Below are 21736 nucleotides of genomic sequence, written 5' to 3'. Positions count from 1 at the left end.
CTCCACCATCTTCCTCCCAGAAGCCCACCGAATAGAATCGAGGTTCAAATGACCATACCAAGCATGCCAAAGCAGCCCAAGCTCGTGGGAAGCCCTCGCAGCCAAGGCTGTGAGCTTATAAAGCCCACCATCCTGTGTACCTGTCCAAAGAGCATCACCTGTAGAAGCATCCTCCACGGTGATTGCATCCTGTGTAAAAATGACTCGGGTACCTAGCTGAGTAAGACCATGCACAGACAATAGGTTAAAGCCCAAATTAGGTACATAGAGAACTTTGGCGGAAGAAGACCGCTTGTTAGAAAACATAGGTAGAGTCCCCACGCCTCGAACAGGAATTGTAGAATTGTCACCAATGGTGACAGTGTCCCCTTTGGAATGAAGATCCTGAAGCCAATCCTGTTTGAAGGTCATATGTGAAGATGCTCCGCTGTCCACAAGCCAAGGCTTCTCCTGAGTGGTAGAAGCTAAGGCTATATCCTCCTCAACAAAGACATGCACAAATGTAGACTCTGTCGTGGCGGGGGTGTTGAGATATCGAGCTCCACTCGTGATATGCCAGGGTGACCGTTGTGCATTTATGTCACCGACTTGTCAGTTGTAGATGCAGTTGGTACACTGCCCATGAATAATAGCTAGATAACAGCTATCCTTATCTACTCTAGTTCGTGTCTCAGTTAGTATGCCACCTTAGTTAGTTGTCTTTGGTTTGAGACCCATATATAGGGTTTTTCTATTTCTTTGTAAGAGAGTTCTTTTTTGGCTTACACAACTAAGAAGAGGAAAACTGTTTTCAGCCTCCACCTTTGTGTGTATTCCCCCATTGTGCAAGCAAGAAAGCTACAAGTGAGACTTCTTCCTTCTCTCCCACAATCTTGACATGGTATCGGAGCCTTGTTCGTGGTAAGGAGCTCAAGAAAGCAACCCTGTTTTTTTGATTTGAGGCCATTTCGGGGCCTGTTTTGGAGGCGGAAGTTTTTTGCACGCACTCAAGAAAAGGCCTAGTTTTATGCTGTGCGACCACTCTTCTACAGGTCGGTGAAAAGTTACTGTAGAAATTGCATCGTATGCTTGTGTACAGAGATATTGGGAGTTACAGAATCATCCTTGTTGCCTGTTGATGCAAAATCGTCACTAGGAAGTGACTGTGTGGTCAAATACCACTTTCGTCAGTTTTGCAGATTAGCCCTTGTGAGGCTGAAGCTGTGTTCTTTGCAGTGACAGAACTTTTTGCAGTGTTCTGTAATGGCGTCTGATTCTCTCTCACAGATTGTCACTGAAAAGCTTGACAAGAACAATTTCCAGGCATGGAAGTTTAGAATGACGAATTTCCTTATGGGAAAAGGATATTGGGAATTTGTTGCAGGAAATGAAGAAGAACCATTTCTTCCTGATGTTCCCAATCAACATCAAATGCAGGCATTTAAAGCATGGCATGAGAGAGCCAAGAAAGTTATGTACTGGCTGTCTATCAGTATTTCAGACTCTATGATTGTGCATATTCAGGATGCAAGTACGCCAAAGGAGGCATGGGATACTTTATCAAAAATGTATAGCAAAAATACGCAAGCCAGGAAAATGCAGCTCAAGCAAGAGTTGCATAATGTGCAAAGAGAAAGTATGAGCATCAATGACTACCACATGAAGGTGAAGAAGATTGTAGATGCACTTGCTTCCATTGGGTCGCCAGTGAAAGATGATGATTTAGTTTTTGTGACCTTGAATGGTCTAGGAAAGGATTATACACAGTTTTGGATATCCATTTCAGTTCGTGAAAGATTTCCTGATTTTGAGGAGTTGATTGCTTTTCTAATTTCTGAGGAGCAGAGAAATGGTGGTGCATCTTCTTCAGGAGGAACTTCAAAAGAAACTATCTTCTACTCAAATGCTGGAAGAGGTAGAGGCAGAGGTAGAGGAGGTTGATTTGGAGGCCGTGGTAGAAATCAGAATATGCAGCAAACTCAAGAAAACCAGTCCTATGGAGGAGGACGTGGTAACTCTAGAGGCAGGGGGAGCCAAAGAGGTCGTGGTGGATGGCAAAGAGGTCAAAATGCAAACAACAATGTTGAATGCTACTACTGTGGTAAAATGGATCATATGGCCAAAGACTACTATAAAAAGCAGAATGACATCATGAATGGAAAATTGCAACAAGGGAATTATGCATCTTCTAGTAGACAGGGTGAGGACAGAAATGAGCACTTATTTATGGTGGAGCACATGAACAATTCTGTGACAAGTGCAGAAGAAAACAATGATGTATGGTATGTTGACTCAGGTGCATCAAACCACATGACAGGTCATGCAGAATGGATGGAGGATGCAAGGAAAATAAAAAAACCAGGATTTGTGGAGACTGGTGATGATACTGCACATCCTATTGTGCAGATTGGAAAAATTCCTTTGTCTATGTAGGATGGAAAAAAGAAATACCTGTCAGATGTATTTCATGTCCCGAATATCACCAAGAATCTGGTTTCTGTTGGTCAAATGGTTGAGCAGGGCTTGCAGGTCAGATTTAATCCTCATGGATGCTTTGTTGAGGATATGAAAAATAAAGGTCGCTTGATAGCAAAAGGAAAGAAGAAGGGCATAATGTTTACGTTGGATGCAGACATGTCTGAATTGAGTGCAGCAATGTTTGCACATGGGACCGGTGTAGTTGTAGATATTGATATCTAGCATAAACACATTAGTCATGTTAATGTACAATGACTTAAATCAATGCAGGCCCAAAATATTGTTGCAGGATTGCCAAAATTCAAGGTTGCAGAAATGCATAAGGTATGTGAAGCCTGTCAGTTTGGAAAACAGGCAAGGAAACCATTTCCTAGACATGTTCAAGAGAGTAATAAGCCATTGGAATTAATCCACTCTGATGTGTGGACTACTAAAGCTGCATCTCTTGGAGGCTGTCATTATTTTATCAGTTTTATTGATGACTATAGCAGAAAAGTTTGGGTGTATTTTATGAAAAAGAAAAGTGAAGTTTTTGGGCATTTCAAAACTCTTAAAGCTATGGTTGAAAAAGAAACAGGCCTGCAAATAAAATGCCTAAGGTCAGATGGAGGGGGAGAGTACCTCTCAAATGAGTTTGCAAGGTTCCTGCAAGAGCATGGTATAAAGTAGTAATATTCATGTAGTCATACCCCACAACAAAATGGAATTGCAGAAAGGAAAAACAGGCATATTGGAGAGGTATCTCGTGTCATGCTTAATGAAAAAGACCTGCCAGATTTTTATTGGGCTGAAGCAGTTACTACAGCAGTCTACATAATGAACAGGACTCCCACTGCAGCAATACATGGAATGAATCCAGAGGAGAGGTATACTGGTAGGAAACCATATATTTCTCATTTGAAAATTTTTGGTTGCATTGCTTATGTATATATGCCAGATGAGTTGAGATCCAAGTTGGATCCAAAAACTGAGAAGTGCATCTTTATTGGTTACTCTCTGCAACAGAAAGGGTATAGATGCTATAACCCTTCTAATCGTAAGTTTACAGTGAGCAGAGATGTTGTTTTTGATGAGATGAGTAGCTGGTATAAACCAGTAAATGTGATTGATGATGTAGATGCACAAAATGGTAATGCTGCACAGAATTCACAGTAGCAATCACAAAATATTAGTGGACCTGGAGTGTCCTCTAGCAGTGGTTCATATTCTTCGCCATGGACAGGCAGATTGAGATCAGGAAAATCTCCTCAAAACAATGCAGATAGTGGTATGCAAGTTTCACGAAAAGGAAAATAGAAGATAGATCAACCCATGTTTGATGTGAATGCAGGTCACTCTTATGTGGATGGCGAATCCAGTGGCTCAGAACAGAGCATTGATGATGAGTTGGGTATCCCCTCTATTGTTACACCTGGAGTAAGGAAGACCAGGGATGTTTTAAGAGCACCTGGAAGTGAGCCTACTTTGCGTAGGTCTACCAGAGCTAGGTATCCTGTGGATAGGCTGAAATATGATGGATTTATAGCCATCCACTATATATATATGGTCAAAGTGATACAGGAACCAGAACCCACTTTTTTTGAGTAAGCCATGGGAAAAGAAAAATGGGAGAAAGCCATGGATGAAGAAATGGATGCCTTGGAAGCAAATGCTACATGGGAATTGGTATCTTTGCCTAAAGGTAAGAATGCAATTGGCTGTAAGTGGGTTTATAAGGTGAAGCACAATGCAGATGGTTCTGTGAACAGATACAAGGCAAGATTAGTAGTCAAGGGGTATGCACAAACATATGGCATTGACTATGAAGAAACATTCAGTCCGGTTGGAAGGATGGCAACCGTAAGAGCAGTCATTGCTATGGCTGCATCAAAGGGATGGTCTTTACATCAGATGGATGTAAAGAATGCCTTCTTGTATGGTGATTTGCAAGAAGAGGTCTATATGGAGCAGCCACCAGGTTATGTGCATGTTGTTCATCCTGAGTTTGTTTGCAGGTTGAAGAAAGCCTTGTATGGCTTGAAGCAAGCACCTAGAGCATGGTCTGACAAGATAGGACAGTATCTTGTCACTATTGGCTTTCAGATTTCCAAGGCAGATTTGTCACTTTATGTGAGAAAAACAGAGAAAGATATTATGCTACTTGTCATTTATGTTGATGATTTGATTATGACAGGTGACAGTTATGAAGATATCCTTCATGTGAAAATGCTATTGAAGCAGAAGTTTGAGATGAAGGATTTGGGAGAGCTGCGTTATTTCTTGGGCATTGAGGTGATTAGATCACCAAGTGGGATACAGCTCCTGCAGAGGCAGTATGGATTGGACATGCTATCCAAATATGGGATGACAGGCTGTAAGTCTATTTCAGTTCCTTTGGAGCAGAATGTGAAGCTGAGCGCAGATGCATGTGAGCTTCTGGAAGACCCTACTATGTACATACACATAGTAGGAAGTTTGATTTATATGACTATTACCAGGCCAGATTTGAGCTATGCTGTTGGATTGGTAAGTCAGTTTATGCAGGCTCCAAGGAAACCGCATTTGGATGCGGCTAGACGCATACTCAGGTATGTGAAGTCCACATTACAGTATGGACTATTTTATGAGATTGGGGTTCAGATACAGCTGCATGGATACACTGATGCTGATTGGGTTGGTAGTATTTCTGATAGACGATCTACCAGTGGATATGTGTTCTCTTTTGGGAGTGCTGCAGTCACTTGGAGCAGCAAGAAATAGCCTACAGTTGCCTTGTCGAGCACAGAGGTTGAGTACAGGGGCGCAGCAATGGCTACATGTGAGGTAGCTTGGTTGCATAAGCTACTTTATGATATGCATCAGCCTACAGATGGGCCAGTTGTCATTTATTGTGACAACATGAGCAGTATACACTTGGCAAAAAACCCGGTCTATCATGCTAGAACAAAGCACATTGAGGTGCATTATCACTATGTGCAGGAGAGGGTTTTACTAGGTCTTATTGATCTAGTTTATGTCAGCACAGAGGATCAGGTAGCTGACATATTTACGAAGGCATTGGGCGTAGAGAAGCTGCGCAAGTTCAGAGACCTGCTTGGTATGCAGGAATTGGGATTGAGCTTGAGGGGGAGTGTTGAGATATCGAGCTCCACTCGTGATATGCCAAGGTGACCGTTGTGCATTTATGTCACCGACTTGTCAGTTGTAGATGCGGTTGGTACACCGCCCATGAATAATAGCTAGATGACAGCTATCCTTATCTACTCTAGTTCGTGGCTCAGTTAGTATGCCACCTTAGTTAGTTGTCTTTGGTTTGAGACCCATATATAGGGTTCTTCTATTTCTTTGTAAGAGAGTTCTTTTTTGGCTTACACAACTAAGAAGAGGAAAACTGTTTTCAGCCTCCACCTTTGTGTGTATTCCCCCATTGTGCAAGCAAGAAAGCTACAAGTGAGACTCCTTCCTTCTCTCCCACAATCTTGACAGGGGGCCGCCTTCGAGTCCTTCTCCTTGGGCTTTAAATGGGGGTACTTCTGCCAACACTTCTCCTCGGGATGAGTACCCTTCCCACAGTGGGGGCACTTGGGCTTTTTCTCCTTCGCATCCTGCTTGTCCTCCTTCTTCTTGTCCTTGGCCTTCTCCTTCTGTTGCTTCTTCTTCTTGCCGCTACCTGTACCTGCTGTAAAAGCCTTGGTGGAGCCACTGGCACCTACCTCTTTGAGTCGCTCGTCATGCTCCAAGACAAGTGGGGAAAGTTCCTCCCATAGGAGTTTCTCGCGGGTCCTCGAGGTGATGAGGCTGGTGTAGAAGACATCATAGCAGGATGATGGCAGCTGAGTCAACAGAATCATCGCCATATCCTTGGACGATATCACACGACCATGAGAGGCTAGCTTGCCTCGCATATCCTCCATCTTCGTGATGTGCTCCTTCATGGAAGAAGAATCATCAAGACTGAGCATCCGCAACTTCTTCTCCAAGGAAATCTTGTGGGCAAACGTCTTGTGCTGATACAAAGATGCAAGCTTCTTCCATACTTCCGTCGCGGTCTTTAACCTGTGAACATGTACTAACCAAATCATGTAAACTCATAAAAAGAAAGGAACGGGCTCGAGAGTTGAGCCTATCCCACAAGGCTGCACAGTCCATGGAGGCTCCATATGATGAATCCACGGGAGGACGGTCGATGGGTGAAGAAACAAGCTCCCATAGGTCGAATGTATCGAGGATGCACTCCACCTTGCACGACTAGAGGGAGTAGTTGGAACCATCCAACTTATCTTCCTTCGGAAAGGAAGGGAGAATCGGCACTTGAATAGAGGGAATCAAGGAAGGCATCCACACATTTGAAGCAGTCTTCACGATAGATGGAACCCTCTGAGATGCATGGACTGAAGAGGGAGGAGTGCGAGGAGTCTCCTCTCGATGTCGAAACTCCTAATAATCCCGCCTCCGCTCAGAGGAATGATGAGAAAGGAGCTCATCCTCTGAGTCGTCAAAGCCTGAAAACTAGTAAGACATCTTCCAATCTGCAAAATACCAAACACCAAAGAAAACTGTGCCGAAGCCGAAGTATGACCAGAAGTATGGTCACCAACCACCAAAACGCAGGCTGTGATAGCCTACAAACACTTGGAGCTGCAAAACGCAAAGATAGCTGATGAAGATCACCAGAACAGAAACTGCCAGCACCAAAACGCAGCCTGGGAGTAGGTCGCCAGTAGGAGATGAGCCGCCAGGAGTGGAAACGACCACCAGATTAGAAAAAAGTAGCCTGATGATGTGTCGCCCAGCTGAAGGAGAGGCCGCCTGATGGAAAACGCAAGCAGGAGGGGTCGTTTGATGACGTGACAGCCTCGGGAGTAGTCTGCAGCAAACGCAAGAAGAATGGCCACCTGGAGGGGCCGCCTGGGCAGTTGGAGATGAGGCGACAATAGCAGAAGAGAGGTGAGGTATCTCTCCACAAGGTTAGGTCCTTCGTGCTCTCAGTCAGGCGATGAAACCATGTGAGAGTGCGCAACGGAAGAAGAACACAAACACAGAGGAGGAGAGTGAGAAAGTAAAAAATGAAGGAAGAAAATCTGCACTGACTGTAATGAATGCGGAATACACCAAAGTGGATTGATCAGTTCTTGCACGCAGCCCGGAGTGTCATGAGGGCACCAGAACAGACTGGAAGCAATGGCAGCACCAATGCCGGAGTGGGAGAGGAGGGAGTGTGTGCTGAGTCTGCAGAAGAATGTATGAGAGAATGATTGGGGGCTGCTATAAATAGCCCCAAACCAGCTAAAACTGGTCGACCTGGCTGAAACTGGCCGACCTGCCCACAAACTGGCCGATTGCACACAAACTGGTCGACCTGCCTAAATATGGGCCAACTGCACAGAAAAAGGGCACATTTTGGGCTGAGTGCCACCCGAGAAGGGAATGCAGACTAAATCAGCAAACACAAAATTGACAGAGCTCCTTTGTCTCTTGCCAGACTCTGGCAGGAGCTCATAACCAGGAGATGACAGACTGAGAATGAAAATAGAGCATGCTAACAGGATCAATGCTTGGTGGGTTTGCCTATGCAAGTATTGACATTCTTTGCTCTCCTCTACTACAACATCTATTCTCCTTTGCTGCATGTCTTTGCATGGAGCAAGGATGCCCTTGTCCTATAATAGTAAGAGTGTCAATTCTCAGGTATCTTTGGGCTAGAGGGATGATTGTAAAAGGGGGGATGTATGGCATGTTGATGCTCGCCATACATCTACATGATGTTGACCTTTGAGGGAGGCCTTTTATATGCATCGACATAGCTCTTGGTTCAAATCCAAGAGCTAGTTTGACTTTGAAATCCATAGTGGGATGTCTCGATAGTGATGGTGTGTAATCTTAGTCTGTTTCCACACGATTGGACACTTCGATGGTTGACTGAAGGAGAGAAATCCATGATCATGATGTTGAGATGGCAAGCTCAATACGTGCGGGCATTGATGATGGACCACTTGGCTAGATGGGTCTGCACATTTACACTTAGCACGTTGGTGGTCATTATGATACTCACATGACCACTCACTTATCACTTATTATATTTAGTTTGTTACATCTACCTACAGCTAGCAAAGATATAGCGCCAGTCGATTAGTGTAGTCGGTTATGCACCGTTTGACTTAGTAGGCCACTTTCCTTTATGTTGTATCTTATCTATACTTTGTGTACATTGTATAGTGTGTGGAAGAAGAATAAAAACCAGCAAGAAAACGTTTTGGCGTCCATCTCTCTTCTTGTGTTCTTGAGTGAGCTTCCTCTTGTGTATACAGTGTGTGTTTGGCGTAGCAGCTTAAGCACATCCCCCTATTACGCGATTCTTGACATGGTATCAGAGCCACGCCATTGAGAGAGGTTGATTTTGAAGGCGAAGTGAAGGAGAAGAAGCAAGGTTCAAGCAAGCAAGCAACGTATAAGAAGCTCTCTCATTCTTTCACTCTCTCTCTTGGATAGTGCCTGTGGAGGCACCGGAAGCAGGGTCGAGAAAAAATCTCAGATTGCTGTGAGATTTGGTGTGCGAGCAGATCATTGTATATTCTGCAGATAAGCTCTTTGGAGCCTGCCCGCATTTTTTTGGGTACCTGAGGCCGTTTCAGGCCCCGTTTTAGAGCCGCAAGGTTGCGGACAGCAGTTTCAGCTATATTGTGATTTCGGCTATATTGACCGAAAGTAGGTACACAAGTTACAGATTGCGAATCTGTAATTTTTGAGGTGTTTGCAGGAAGCAAACATAAGGTTTATCTGCAAATAGGTTACAGATTACATGTACTATTGAGCAATCAGCGAAAATGGTTGCTTGGTATATTGCTGTGTACGTGTTGTGAAAGATTGCAGAATACTAGCTTGTTGTGTTATATCCTTATTTGTGATAATGATAGAGAACAATGGAAATCCCATTATTGAGAAGCTCGACAAGAACAACTACCCTTCATGGAAGTTCCCTGTGACGAAATTTCTCATTGGAAAGAGCCTTTATGAATTTGTTTCAGGTGAAGAAAAGGAGCTAGAGCTGGGTATCCCTCCGACTGCAGATGAATTAAAAGCATGGAAAGAATGGAATGCGAAAGATAAAAAGATGATGTACTGGTTATCTGCAGTCATTGATAATATGATATTGGGACATATCAGGAATGTAGAAACTTCACATGCAGCTTGGACAATTTTTGAGAGCATGTTTTCAGTAAATACAAAGGCACGAAAGATTCAACTCAAGCAAGAGTTGAATGCCTTGAAGAAAGAGAAAATGTCTGTCAATGAGTATGTGTTGAAGGTGAGGAGCATTGTAGATGTTTTAGCAACGATTGATGCAATTCGGATGATGATGATTTGGTTTCATCCACTCTGAGTGACCTTAACAATGAGAAGGCATGAAAATCATTTGTTACTTCAGTATATGTACAGAAGCCATTTTCAGATTTTAATAAGCTGATCTCTCTCATGATTACTCCGCGTTTTTTCATCTGAGCACTGTCGCTATTTGCGTCGCTATTTGTGTCACTATTTGCATCGCTATTTGCATCACATTCGTGATGCAAATAGTGAGGCCGCTATTTTGCATCGGAAAGCACAGTTGCTATGCCTCTCTATCCTTGTAGTGACTTTCTTTTCAAGGTGGATACACTGTGCACTATTTTAACACTGAATTGCTTTTTAGTCTCCTTCTTGCTACACTTAATGCTAGGATAATGTGGATCTTCAATAATAATATCAAGGTGAAATCAGAGCCGCCCATCTTGAAGCTTTGTATCTTCATAATCGGAGCTCTTGATTATCCTCATCATTTCTTTCAATGAAGATTCTCTTCTCTTCTCTCTGAAATCAGACTTTTCATATCCATCACTCTTCTTGTGCTTGCAGCTCAATGTATTCATTGTCTTGACCTCCAATTGAGCCTTTTGAGGCAAAACTAACAAGACAACATGAATATAGCGATGCATATACCTTAGCTATTCCATCAATTGACTCCATAATATCTATAAATGGGATGACTTCACTTCCAACCGATCCTTTGGCATAATGTATGTCCCTTTCCTAGAAGCTCTAGTCTCTTTCTTTATTAGTTTCATCCAATGCTTAATCAACTCGGAATAGAGAGAGAGCTCAATCCGAGGATGGCTAGAAGAAAGGTAATGCCATAATTACAAAGAGACAAGTTGCATGACATAACCTCGAACCATCTCATCCTCTAAGCACTGAAAATAGTGAATTATGAACAATAAGTAGTTTATATTTTTCTCGGCCAAGCTCAACCCTCTTTCTTGGTCTTTCAAGGTAAGGATCCACTGTTGAAGAAAAGCTCAAAATTTTCTTTCCTATCATGAAAACTCCTCCATGCAGGCACATTTTCACGGAACTTTTCATTTACCATAAGTATGATTGACATGAGGTGTTCCAATGTGTTAGCATAAAAATTAGGTGGTAGGTATATCTCCAAGTATTGACTAATCTCCAATACCATGACCTTTTGCAATGGCTTGATCACTTCAACAAGTGTTGAAATGCAATGTGCCCTAATTATGCTATAAAACTTCATGTCCAATCATTCATGATTTGAGAAAATATGCAAATTAAGATCTATATGATGTAGTCAATCAATCAATGCTCCACACAAAAAATTATGAATGCATTGAAGAAATTGTACTAAGACTAACTACTTGTGCTCGTGCATCATGCAAAATGCAATAAAAGAAGACACATAAAATAGAAAATAATTTCCTAATGACGCTGACTAATGTTTTCAAATTCTCGGCGAAAATCTTTGCCCTCAGGTTTACAATGGTGGACGTGCAATGTCATGACATCATTAATCTGAATTGGTATCACCTCTACCTTCTTTCTAGATTAACTATAATCAATAGTGCTTAGATTTATTATTTCCTTGAGTTATGTGGATTTAGAACCTCCAAAGAATGGGTAGTAGAATTTGTGGTCTATAGACTTACCGAAATCTGTGTTTGATAGATTTGTGGATGAGCTAATTTATAATGAGACACAACTACTTTCTTTCATGTATCTTAAAGGAGATTTGCAAATCCCTGATGAGGAGGACATGAATGTTTATGTAGGTGATGTGATCTTATAGGTTGTCATGTATGTACATTCAGTTGAGACGACTTTGGCAGATGGCTTGAGAAATTATTATCACTAGACATCTCGGCGTAGAGGATATGCTTGGCATCCTCCTTTGGACGATGGTGTCATGGATTCACAATGTTGAAGGAGTTTTTTTTCATAAATGTGATATCTAGCCTTTAGGCACTCAACTATTAGCACATTAACACATATTCCAGATAATCCCTTGTTCATAGATGAATTCTTCCAAACTTTTAAATCTCATTGTCCTATTTATCCTTATGATCCCAATGATCTCCTTTCGTATTCCCTTATTCTCTATCATCTACCTTTGTATATTTCCATTATCAATTTTAATCTCTAGATACCATTCCTATCTTATCTTTCACTCTTGCAAACTCCCCTCAAATTCTTTTTTTTAGTAATTTTCCATTCATTATTGATCCTACATCTTCTCTTGCCCCTTTTTGAACCTCTTCCTATTGTTTCACCTATTCACTCTATCTTTTTAGCAGAGTCCCTTCAAGCATTTTTATTATCTTTTCATCCTTTTCCATCCTCATAGTCCTTTTAATTATCATCCTTTTATGATTTATCTTATCCACCTTTGTAACGTTCTCCTATTATTCCAGTACCCCCACCCACTAAATATATCAACCATTCTCCACGATCTATGATAGGTACTCCTAGATATGATAGTGATTTCCTCCATCGACTGTAGTGGATGTTATATGATTCTTTGACAGGACTAATGTTTAATTGGCCTCTTGCTCCTGGGTCTTGGGATAGCCCTTCAACCTGTTCACACTCCTACATTCAGTTTTCTCGGCTACATGCTTAGTTTGAGGATACCTTTGTACGTCTTGTAACTCATTTTTATTGGTATCTTGCCTTCATGCAGCATCAATAGTTCAATCTGAATACTTGAAAGACAATACCTAATTTACAGATTAATCCTAATGAGGATGTAATAGTGGCTCATATGGATGTGTTCTACTACTTTGCACAAGCTTTTCCTACTAGATTCATTATCTTGTTGGAAAGGATGTTGTGTCTTCAGTCTCTCCAAAATATGCCTATATATTTTGTAGATGAGAGCAAAGCCTTGAAATGTCTCAAGTTGAGCATGAAATTCAAGAATAAATATCTTCATCCTACATAACAGTGGAGTATTTTTTTTGTTTGTATCTTTAATGAAAAATCTTCTTATTTTTGCTGTCCATTTTTTTGGGGGAGCATGCACCATTCAAACTACATCATTATAGCGTATATGTAAACTCTATGTTCTATGATGTTTGTGTGAAGTGTGTGTGTGTGTGTATGTGTGTGTGTTTTATCCTTGTCATGTCGAGATAAAGCTGAAGCTGAAGATGATCAAAGCTAGATGGTGGTTGAAATTCAAAGATCTTTTGGAAGAACATGTGTTAAGATGTAGAGAAAACTCTTATATCCTTTAATGATTTGAGTTTATTGGTTTAATTATTAAAGTAATGGTTCATAATGGTTATAGTTTTCCTTTTATATATATTGTTAGATATAGGCTTATTCGTAGAATACATGTTTAGGTCATAGATTTTTTTGAGCTAGAGTTGTTGATTCAAGAGGATTATTTTAGAGCTTTGATTCTCTTTTTCCAAGGTTGCGAGGCATCTAATTAAGTGTGGGGATATGTTGAGAGATGAATTGACTTGTTTTTTGAGATAGTTTTTTAAATTCTTATGCACAAAATAGTTTATTTTGAGAGCTTATTTATTGAATTTTGATGTGTTGGAAGTGTTTTGAGATGGTTTAATTATGATTGAGAAGCTCATGAAGTGTTTTGGGATATGATGTTCCAATTGGTTCTGTGATGTGTTCTGTGTGGTTTTGTTTTGATACATTTTCTTCCTGATTGTGAGGTTATGATTGTAGATGAATGATTTAAGGAATGATTGAGAGTGCGTTGGATGGTTTTTGATGGATTGAATTGGTTTTGGTTTGCTGTTGATGAATGTTTAGTATGGAAATGTTTTGCAATCTTGGAAAGAGATGAATGAAAGCTCTTTGAAGCTTGAAGAAGTAGCCGATGAAGACTTGTAGTGATAGTGATAGTAGTGAGCTCTCAAGGGTCACTGTAGTATCTCTAGTGACCTTTCATACAAAACATACCATTTGGGAGGGGTCTTGGGGGTGCACCTATTAAAAATGATCCATATAATGTGCATTCAAAAGATATTAAGAAATACATTTTCTTTGTATACTATAAGGCCATAAAATGACCCCTTTTACTTTATTGAACTTATAGATTTTTTTCAAATTGTAATTTAGAAATCCATTTTATAAATAGAATCCTATAATAAGTCTTACTAAATAATATACCATTTCTTTTGAACTCACATTATATCTTATATATTCTATTGTTAGCTATATATAGTCTGTCTATATATAGCGCCCCAGGTCCCCTCTATGTATTCCTATCATGTGTGCTCAGTTGACACACTTCTGGGGTTCCACTTCCGGTGTCTCATATCTCTCTTCTCTCCTCTCTTCCTTTCATCTCTTGTCTTCCTCGCAGTTTCCAACATGGTATCAAAGTGCAAAAATACGCCCGACCTAGAGGAGAAGGAATGGGTGCTCTCCATCAAGGGCATGCTCGACGCCTGCTTGTGCGGGCCGTGGGACTCCTCCCCCTCCATCTTCATGGCCTCCAGTCCCCTTCGCAGCCTCAAGGACGATGTCTTCGTTCCCCAGGTCATCGCCATCGGCCCGTATCACAGCGACCTCAGCCCCCATCCCCCACCATAGCTCCTTCTCGGACAATCAAGAGACAGAGCGCTACAAGGATGTCGCATGCTTTCTTCAACAGCATAAGCCAACACTTGTCAGACCGCATTTCCTTGTTTTTTGTGCACACCAACGCTTGATCTTCTTGTTCATCAACATCCCTGCGTCTGACTTCCACTGGATATGGAATGTTGGAGGATTGTATGGTAGCTATCGCTCCAATTTAGCACTCTTTTGCATCGAGGCGGAAGTTGCATACTTTTGCATGAATTCCTTTCAGGCGGAATTGAAGGAAGGGTGATTTTAAAGGGGCTTCTGTCAGGTTTCTGTTATGCAACTTTGAAGAACGGCGATTTCTCACAGGATCATCTGTTACAGCAAAGCTGTACAAAACGCAGTATTGAGGCTTTCTAGAATTGCTTCTATGCAGGGCATCCAGCCAGCATCGTCATATTTTACACATGATCTGATTGAGTTCACAAAATTTTACCAGTGTACAACCACACGACGCTGGATCTATTAATCGGACCACGCAAAAGTGTGATCCACACGATTGTCAAGCGTAGTTTCTGTTTATGCTGTGCATGTTTCTGCTAGCTTCCTTTTCTCATCACAAAAGCAGCAGTTCCAACTATCTTTCTCGATAAAAATGCTTTTATTATGGATCATGAAATTAAAGGGTATTGCTATCAGGAACAGATGGCTCACTGGTCTGGCTTGTGGTTTAATGCGCGTGGATTTGTGCATTGAGTCTAATGATTAGGTTGGTGTCCAAACCTGCATGGCTGGGGCAAAAATCTTGCAAATGAGTTGGTTACCTCTGAAGAAAAGGAAAGGTGGACCATTAGGACTCAAGAATCTTGGAAACACTTGCTACCTCAATAGTGCCCTGCAGAAACTGGATCTGAAACTAGAAGTGATAAATTGAAAGACAGCAATAAGCTAGAGACATCAAATGCCAAGAGCCAAAATTATACGTCTCTTGGTAAGGGTAGCACTGTACAGTCATCTGTAAGTTGTGGTGAACAATGATGCCAGACATAATCTCAGCACCCAAATGGAGTTGCTGATGCTGATGAGGGTCTATATTCCAGCTGATGACACATTATTTCATTTATATTCTTTCTAGCTAATGAGCGTCTATATTCCAGTTGATGACAAATTATTTATTTATATTCTATTCATGGGGCCCCACATGTATTATGTTGTCTATAGAGCGGCGTCGCGAACCGTCTCTTTAGACCTTGTGTTGTTCTAATGTCACTGTAACGTTTTTCTTTAAGTTTTGATGTGACAGATATACTGCTTATATCCCAAGTTCAGTTGAAGGAATTTCTTGGAGATTTTATCTTTTGCATTGATGTCGCTTATCCTTATTTTACATGTTGTATATTTAGGAGTGATAAAGCTATTTTGATGCCTCTGAATAGGCTGTTGTAATTCAGGAGTGATGTAGCTCTTGAGTGATGTAGCTCCTTCTCTGTTGATGTTGTAATTCACGAGTGATGTAGCTCCTTTGATGCCTATGAATACTAGGCTCTTGTAAGTTCAACTTTGTAATTTTATATTTTGAATATTAATATAACGGTAGGCCTATATAGAGCTGTGGTTTTTTCCCTTGAGCTCCCAAGGGTTTTTTCATCCATAGTAAGGGACCTTTATTTGAGCGCGGGTGTTAGCTATATATAGTCTGTCTATATATAGTGCCCCAGGTCCCCTCTATATATTCCTATCATGTGTGCTCAGTTGACACACTTCTGGGGTTCCACTTTCGGTGTCTCATATCTCTCTTCTCTCCTCTCTTCCTTTCATCTCTCGTCTTCCTCGCAGTTTCCAACATCTATAAGGTATATCCCCCAGGGGAGAGGTATCCACAACTAAGAGAGGATTATTGACTATTATTCTTTGTGTTATTCTAATGTACTATTAAGAGAGAGAATATGCAATAGAGATAATGTATGAGAGATAGCTAATTTTCTATGAAAAACAATGTACCTATAAGTGAGATTATGAGAGAGATTGAGAAAAAGACTATGAAGACTATAAAGATGATGAAATATGAATGCTATGTGATGAATTCCAAATTTCAAAGTTGATCATTCCTATGTGTTCTCTTAGTTTTTGGATGGTTTCCATGAAGAATATGTTGAAGATTTGTTGTGATAAATCCGTGAGAGATGTGCTATATGATGTTGTGTGAAGATTTGTGGTTCTCGGTGTTCATTTTTTTCTTATGGTTGATTAAAGTATGAAGAACATGCTTGTTGCTGTGACAAGATAGATTTTCTTGCAGTAGTTTCCCTGTTTTCTTGGTGTTCCTCTTGGGGTTCCAAAAAGTTGCTCATAAACTTAGCATATGTGTAATGCACTATGACCTATGTTAATCCATGCAATTTAAACACATGCTCCATAAATTGAGTGGCCACTTGAGATTATGTGTACTGAGTCTTGGTAGGATAAAGTGGATAGCTTTCATGAGTTTATCTACTACCACATATATGTTGTTTGATCCTTTCTTGGTTGTGGGCAGGTCTGTAATGAAGTCCATAGTGATATATGTCCACTTTTCCTCAAGGATAGGCAAGGGCTATAATAAATTAGTTGGTTTAAGTTTGTTATCCTTATTCTATTGGCACAAAACATACCTAGAGACAAAATCCTTGACATCCCTCCATACGATGTCGGAGCATTTGGGGTCAAAAGTCTACTACGGGATAAGAGACAATAGGTGAAGGGAGATTCAAGGAGAGGAGTAGATAGAAGAGAAGGGGTTTAAAGAAATAGAAGATGTAGACGAGTACTCAAAGAGGTGAAGCTTGTGAATTTATTTCTGCATTCTAAGAAGATAAATCCCTTCCAAACAAAAAAAAAAACGTGAATAAAATAGTAGCTTCCTCTCTGTTGCTCATACTGCCAATTTGATGCTTCTATTGGTTCTGAAAGGGGAGGTAAAATATCAGGACACTTGGTTGGAATTCTGTCATATCACTCCTTCTCCTAGTTTGGGAGTGCTATTTGCTACCTATCAACTGCGATTGCACACCATGTGATTTTACAAATTCTTCTTTTTGCATAAAATCCCCCAAAAATAGCTAAAAGCCACTTGATTTTTTTTAAAATGTCATGCTTTTCTAGAAGTTTTCTACAACTTTTGGATATTTATAAGAAATAATATCCATAATATAAAAAATAGGCTAAACTTGTCCAAAAATCTAGTATTTTTGAACCATCCATACTACGGACACTCACACTAATGACTAATATGGCATTGCCTCTCTAGATCAATAAGAGAGCCGAATGATGATGCACTCTAGAGTTTTTCACACTGTGTCTGTGTAGTCACACGCGACATCCACCCTCTCTTAACCTACACATCCTTTGGCATGTGCCAAAGTCTTATGGATCTGTAGTGTCAAGTCTTCTCATGCAAGTACAAGACAATGGATAGCTTGGTTGCAACCCATCTCTATGCTTTACCATGGAATACATTTGATAGTCACTACAAGATTCCACATAATGCTCCACATCTTTATACATGTTCTGCCACCAATACTTCTCTTTGATCTTGGAAAATATGCCCCAAACTCCTCTATGTCCAACCCATAAACTTTCATGAAACTCTTGTATCATTAGTTGTTGAAAAGCCCGATCACCTAATACACGTAATGGAGTTTCTCTCTTTTTCTTTGCATGCTTCCATAAATATGTGTCTTTTAAGAAAACTCATAAGCTTTTCTTTTAATCCTTTTGAATTCAGCTTCAGACTGCTCACCCTTCTTTGTCATGAGGCTGAGATATTGGCCTATTTTTAGCCAATCATCCTCATACAACTCTTCCAAAAATTGTATTCTCATTGAAGCATAACACTGATGATGCGTTCTCTCTATTGCCTGGTCTCTCCTCCATGGCTGTAAGTTCTTTTCTTACTATTGAAATCCCTATTACAACAGTTGTACCTATTATATTTGCTATTATGATAGTTGTACTTGCATTAATGACAACTGTATCTATTGTTTTCAGTTCTGTACCTGTAGTAATAGCAACTGCATACTCCTTCCTTGCTGTCATAAAGTCATTTTCAGTGCCTATCACATCATTCTCTTCATCTTCCATAATCTCCTCTTCATCTTCAAACGTTGCTTGTGAAAGCATGTTAGCCATGGGGTTTTCTTTGCCTACAATATGTTGAAAATCATGGTTAAGTGACTTTTTATATATATTTAATCCACCGTAACATTGCAATATTGGGAGTTGAGTAATTTACTATCATGCCCAATAGAGGTAGACAATTAGTCTCTACAACTACATGAGCTCCCATAAAATACTCCCTATCACACTTAAGGGCTATCACTACACCCAAAGCTCTATTTTGATTTGAGAATACCACCATTGGTGTTCATTGAGGACCTTTGCTCCAAACCAAATGTCATACCTATTCCCATCAACATGATCTTGACCCACTAACCAATGCCAATTGGGCTTGTATCCACAGTGAGAATAATAGGCTGCCCATTCTCATAATTTACTCTCTTTAGTGTTGGGGAAAAAATCAATAAGCTCTTTAACTTTTGAACTGCTTTTGTACGCTATTTACCCAGCAAAACCTTTGCCCTTTTCTCAAGAGGTGATATGAACTTTCAGCCACATGAGCAAAATGCGGAATCCATATCAAGTAAAAGACACATGTACCCAAAAATCTTCTCATCTCAGATACATTCAAACATGTCTCCCGCATCTTGCTTATGACATCAATCTTTACTGGTGAGGGATTTCTCCCATATGGTCCACACATATGCCCAACAACTAATATTTTCTCCATTCCAAAAACTGACATTTCTCCTAACAGAGTAAAATGAACTTCTTCAAGATAGCTCAAAATCCTGTCATCATCAACAATATGATCAGCCACAAATCTTCTACATCCATGCTCATTCAACTCTTCATTCTTCTCATAGATATCATATCCTTTGATCGGCACATCATCAAGAAAGGGTAAGGTCAACTAAGGAATATACTCCCTCAAAACTTTATGCATAGCATTTGTCAGATGCGCCATTGAATTGGTTACTCCCTGTGGAAGCATGCACATCCTAACTAATCCAAGCGGTATCTTCATGGTAATGATATCCCAACTTTCCAATGCAAGTTGGAACTGATCATATCCTGAATATAAATCACCCATAGAGTAAATTGCCTTGCCTACAAATGCTTCTGCAAATTCATCCACTATCGGGCATGATCCAACATTCCTTATGATGACTTTATTAACTAGTTGTAAATCATGTATAAACCTCAAAGCACCAATCTTCTTTGGAACAGTAAATCACCAATTTGAGTATGGAGCTGAAGAAGGCTCCAAAATACACATTCTAATATTCTCGTTCAAAAACTCTAGTAGCTTAGGCAAATATGCCTGAGGCACTGGAATAGACTTTAAATTCCATGGCACATGAGGTACTGTAAAGATCACCATAGGTGCAACTATGGTTGGATCAACACATCCAATTTCATTTGGCTAAAACACAAAGGCTTTCCCATGCCTTGCCAACAACTGCAAGAAACAACTTCTTTCTGAAGGCAAAAGGAAGCTTGTATTACCAATTTTCAGCTCTTGCAAAGTTTCAGTTGTAAATTTATGTCCTACTCCATGTGGATCCCGTAAACTAGGCTATTAAGTCACTTTTTCAGCCAACCCATCACTTTTAGGTGGTAAAGGCAAAGCCACATGCTTAACCTTCTTTGCAACTGTTTTGTACTTTGTATCCACCCTTGCTTCACTCCTGCTTTGTAGCCCATATTGAATCTGCCCATAACATTCATGCTTAGTAAACTCTTGAATGACTTCATACATCTCTAAAGTGTCAACATAAATAACCTCTTTTTCTACCCTGTTTTCAGTATTAACTGCCGCAAAATTTTAGCCACTATATCAACATTAACCAGCCCTAAAAACAACCTTGAAATATCTTCATTGTTGTAGCCATCAAACCATATGTCTACAGCTCTTTTTCAACCCATCCTACATATTTCTTTTTAGCTCTGCACATGGCTAGAATATTCTTAAAAGTGCAAAGACTACATGTTGTCCATTCTTGCAATCCAAAAATAAACACAAATTTTACCTTTCTTTGAGGCATAATTATCTTCCTAGAGGCATTGCCATAGCCTCCACTTATAGCAATGCTGTCTTAAAATCCTTAAACTCTTGTGCATTAGGTGGCATGGGATTATCCCATAGCCTATCCCAATTGCAGGGATGATTCACACAAATATTGAGAAATTGTACCGCCTTTGTATTGTCTTTACTCCAAACTCGAGCATATAATGAAGAATCATCATCCAATCCTTTTGTTTCGAGTCTTGATTTCGAAATATAGGGCTACCCCAAAATCACTTGATAACTACATGAATCTTGCACAAAATAATGTTATTAATCCCTAACATCTCCAATAGTCACATGTACATTCGGACAAGCCATATAAAGATCCCTTGAGGAATTGTTTGCTGCCCACATGCGCCATCCTGGGTCTGTCCACATGCGCCATCCTGGGTCTACATCAATCAGCCAACCTCCATTCTCACACAAGCTGTGTGCCATAACATTGATTTCGAGACCATGATCCAAGAGAGCTATGCAAGGGATCTCTCTTTCTCCCACTTTAACAATTGTCTCTGTTGTAGCACGAGCCTGATGCATTCGTGAATAATGACTGCTTGAAATAAAATGAGCATCTTTTTCTTCATGTACTTGTTGATGGACATTGCCATTATACATAGCCTTCTCTCTATGCTTACTGTTGGTGCATAAGATCTATTTCAGCCACAAGCTTGGTGTTTATACTCCCATTTAACCCATTTTCAACATGAGCCTGCTCCAAATCAACATTACATGCATCATCATATTCCCTCTGAAGTTGTTTCTCTGTGTCTTTGTCAACCTACATCAATGCTTGCAAAACTTCAACATCAAACTGTCTTTTTCATTTGGACATATCAATGATTGCATCATGAAGTTCACGCTTTACAATTCCAAGTACTCTGCCAAGTGTGAATTTCACTCTATTGCCAAGTATGTGATCTTCCAAGACCTTTTTAAGGTTTGTGGCAGTCTCAAGATCTGATTGTAACGTGTAACTAGGTTGGTTGTCCCTTTTCTTCTATTCTTGTTTCTTCTCTTGAGATGCATCCAAATTTTTGACCTTTGCATAGATTTTTGTCAAATTCAACCTCAAATCATGCATGCCTTTGATTAATTCATCCAAAATATCACCTTTAAGAGCTAGCCAATAGATATAGCCAGTTGTTCTGCCATAGCCACACACGCCTTGGTTGCAATTTCAGCCCCCTTCTGAGCACTGGCAAGTGTGGTGCCTGTACCCCATCTTAATTTCATCCGCTCTCTCTTTACCAACATATGCACTGCTTTAGT

This window comes from Lygodium microphyllum, chromosome 24 (assembly GCF_053477565.2).
Source record: "Lygodium microphyllum isolate KBCC chromosome 24, Lygodium_microphyllum_v1.1.10, whole genome shotgun sequence".
NCBI classification, from domain to species: Eukaryota; Viridiplantae; Streptophyta; class Polypodiopsida; order Schizaeales; family Lygodiaceae; genus Lygodium; species Lygodium microphyllum.
The sequence above is the reverse complement of the archived record's forward strand: the minus strand, read 5'-3'. Positions refer to the sequence as shown.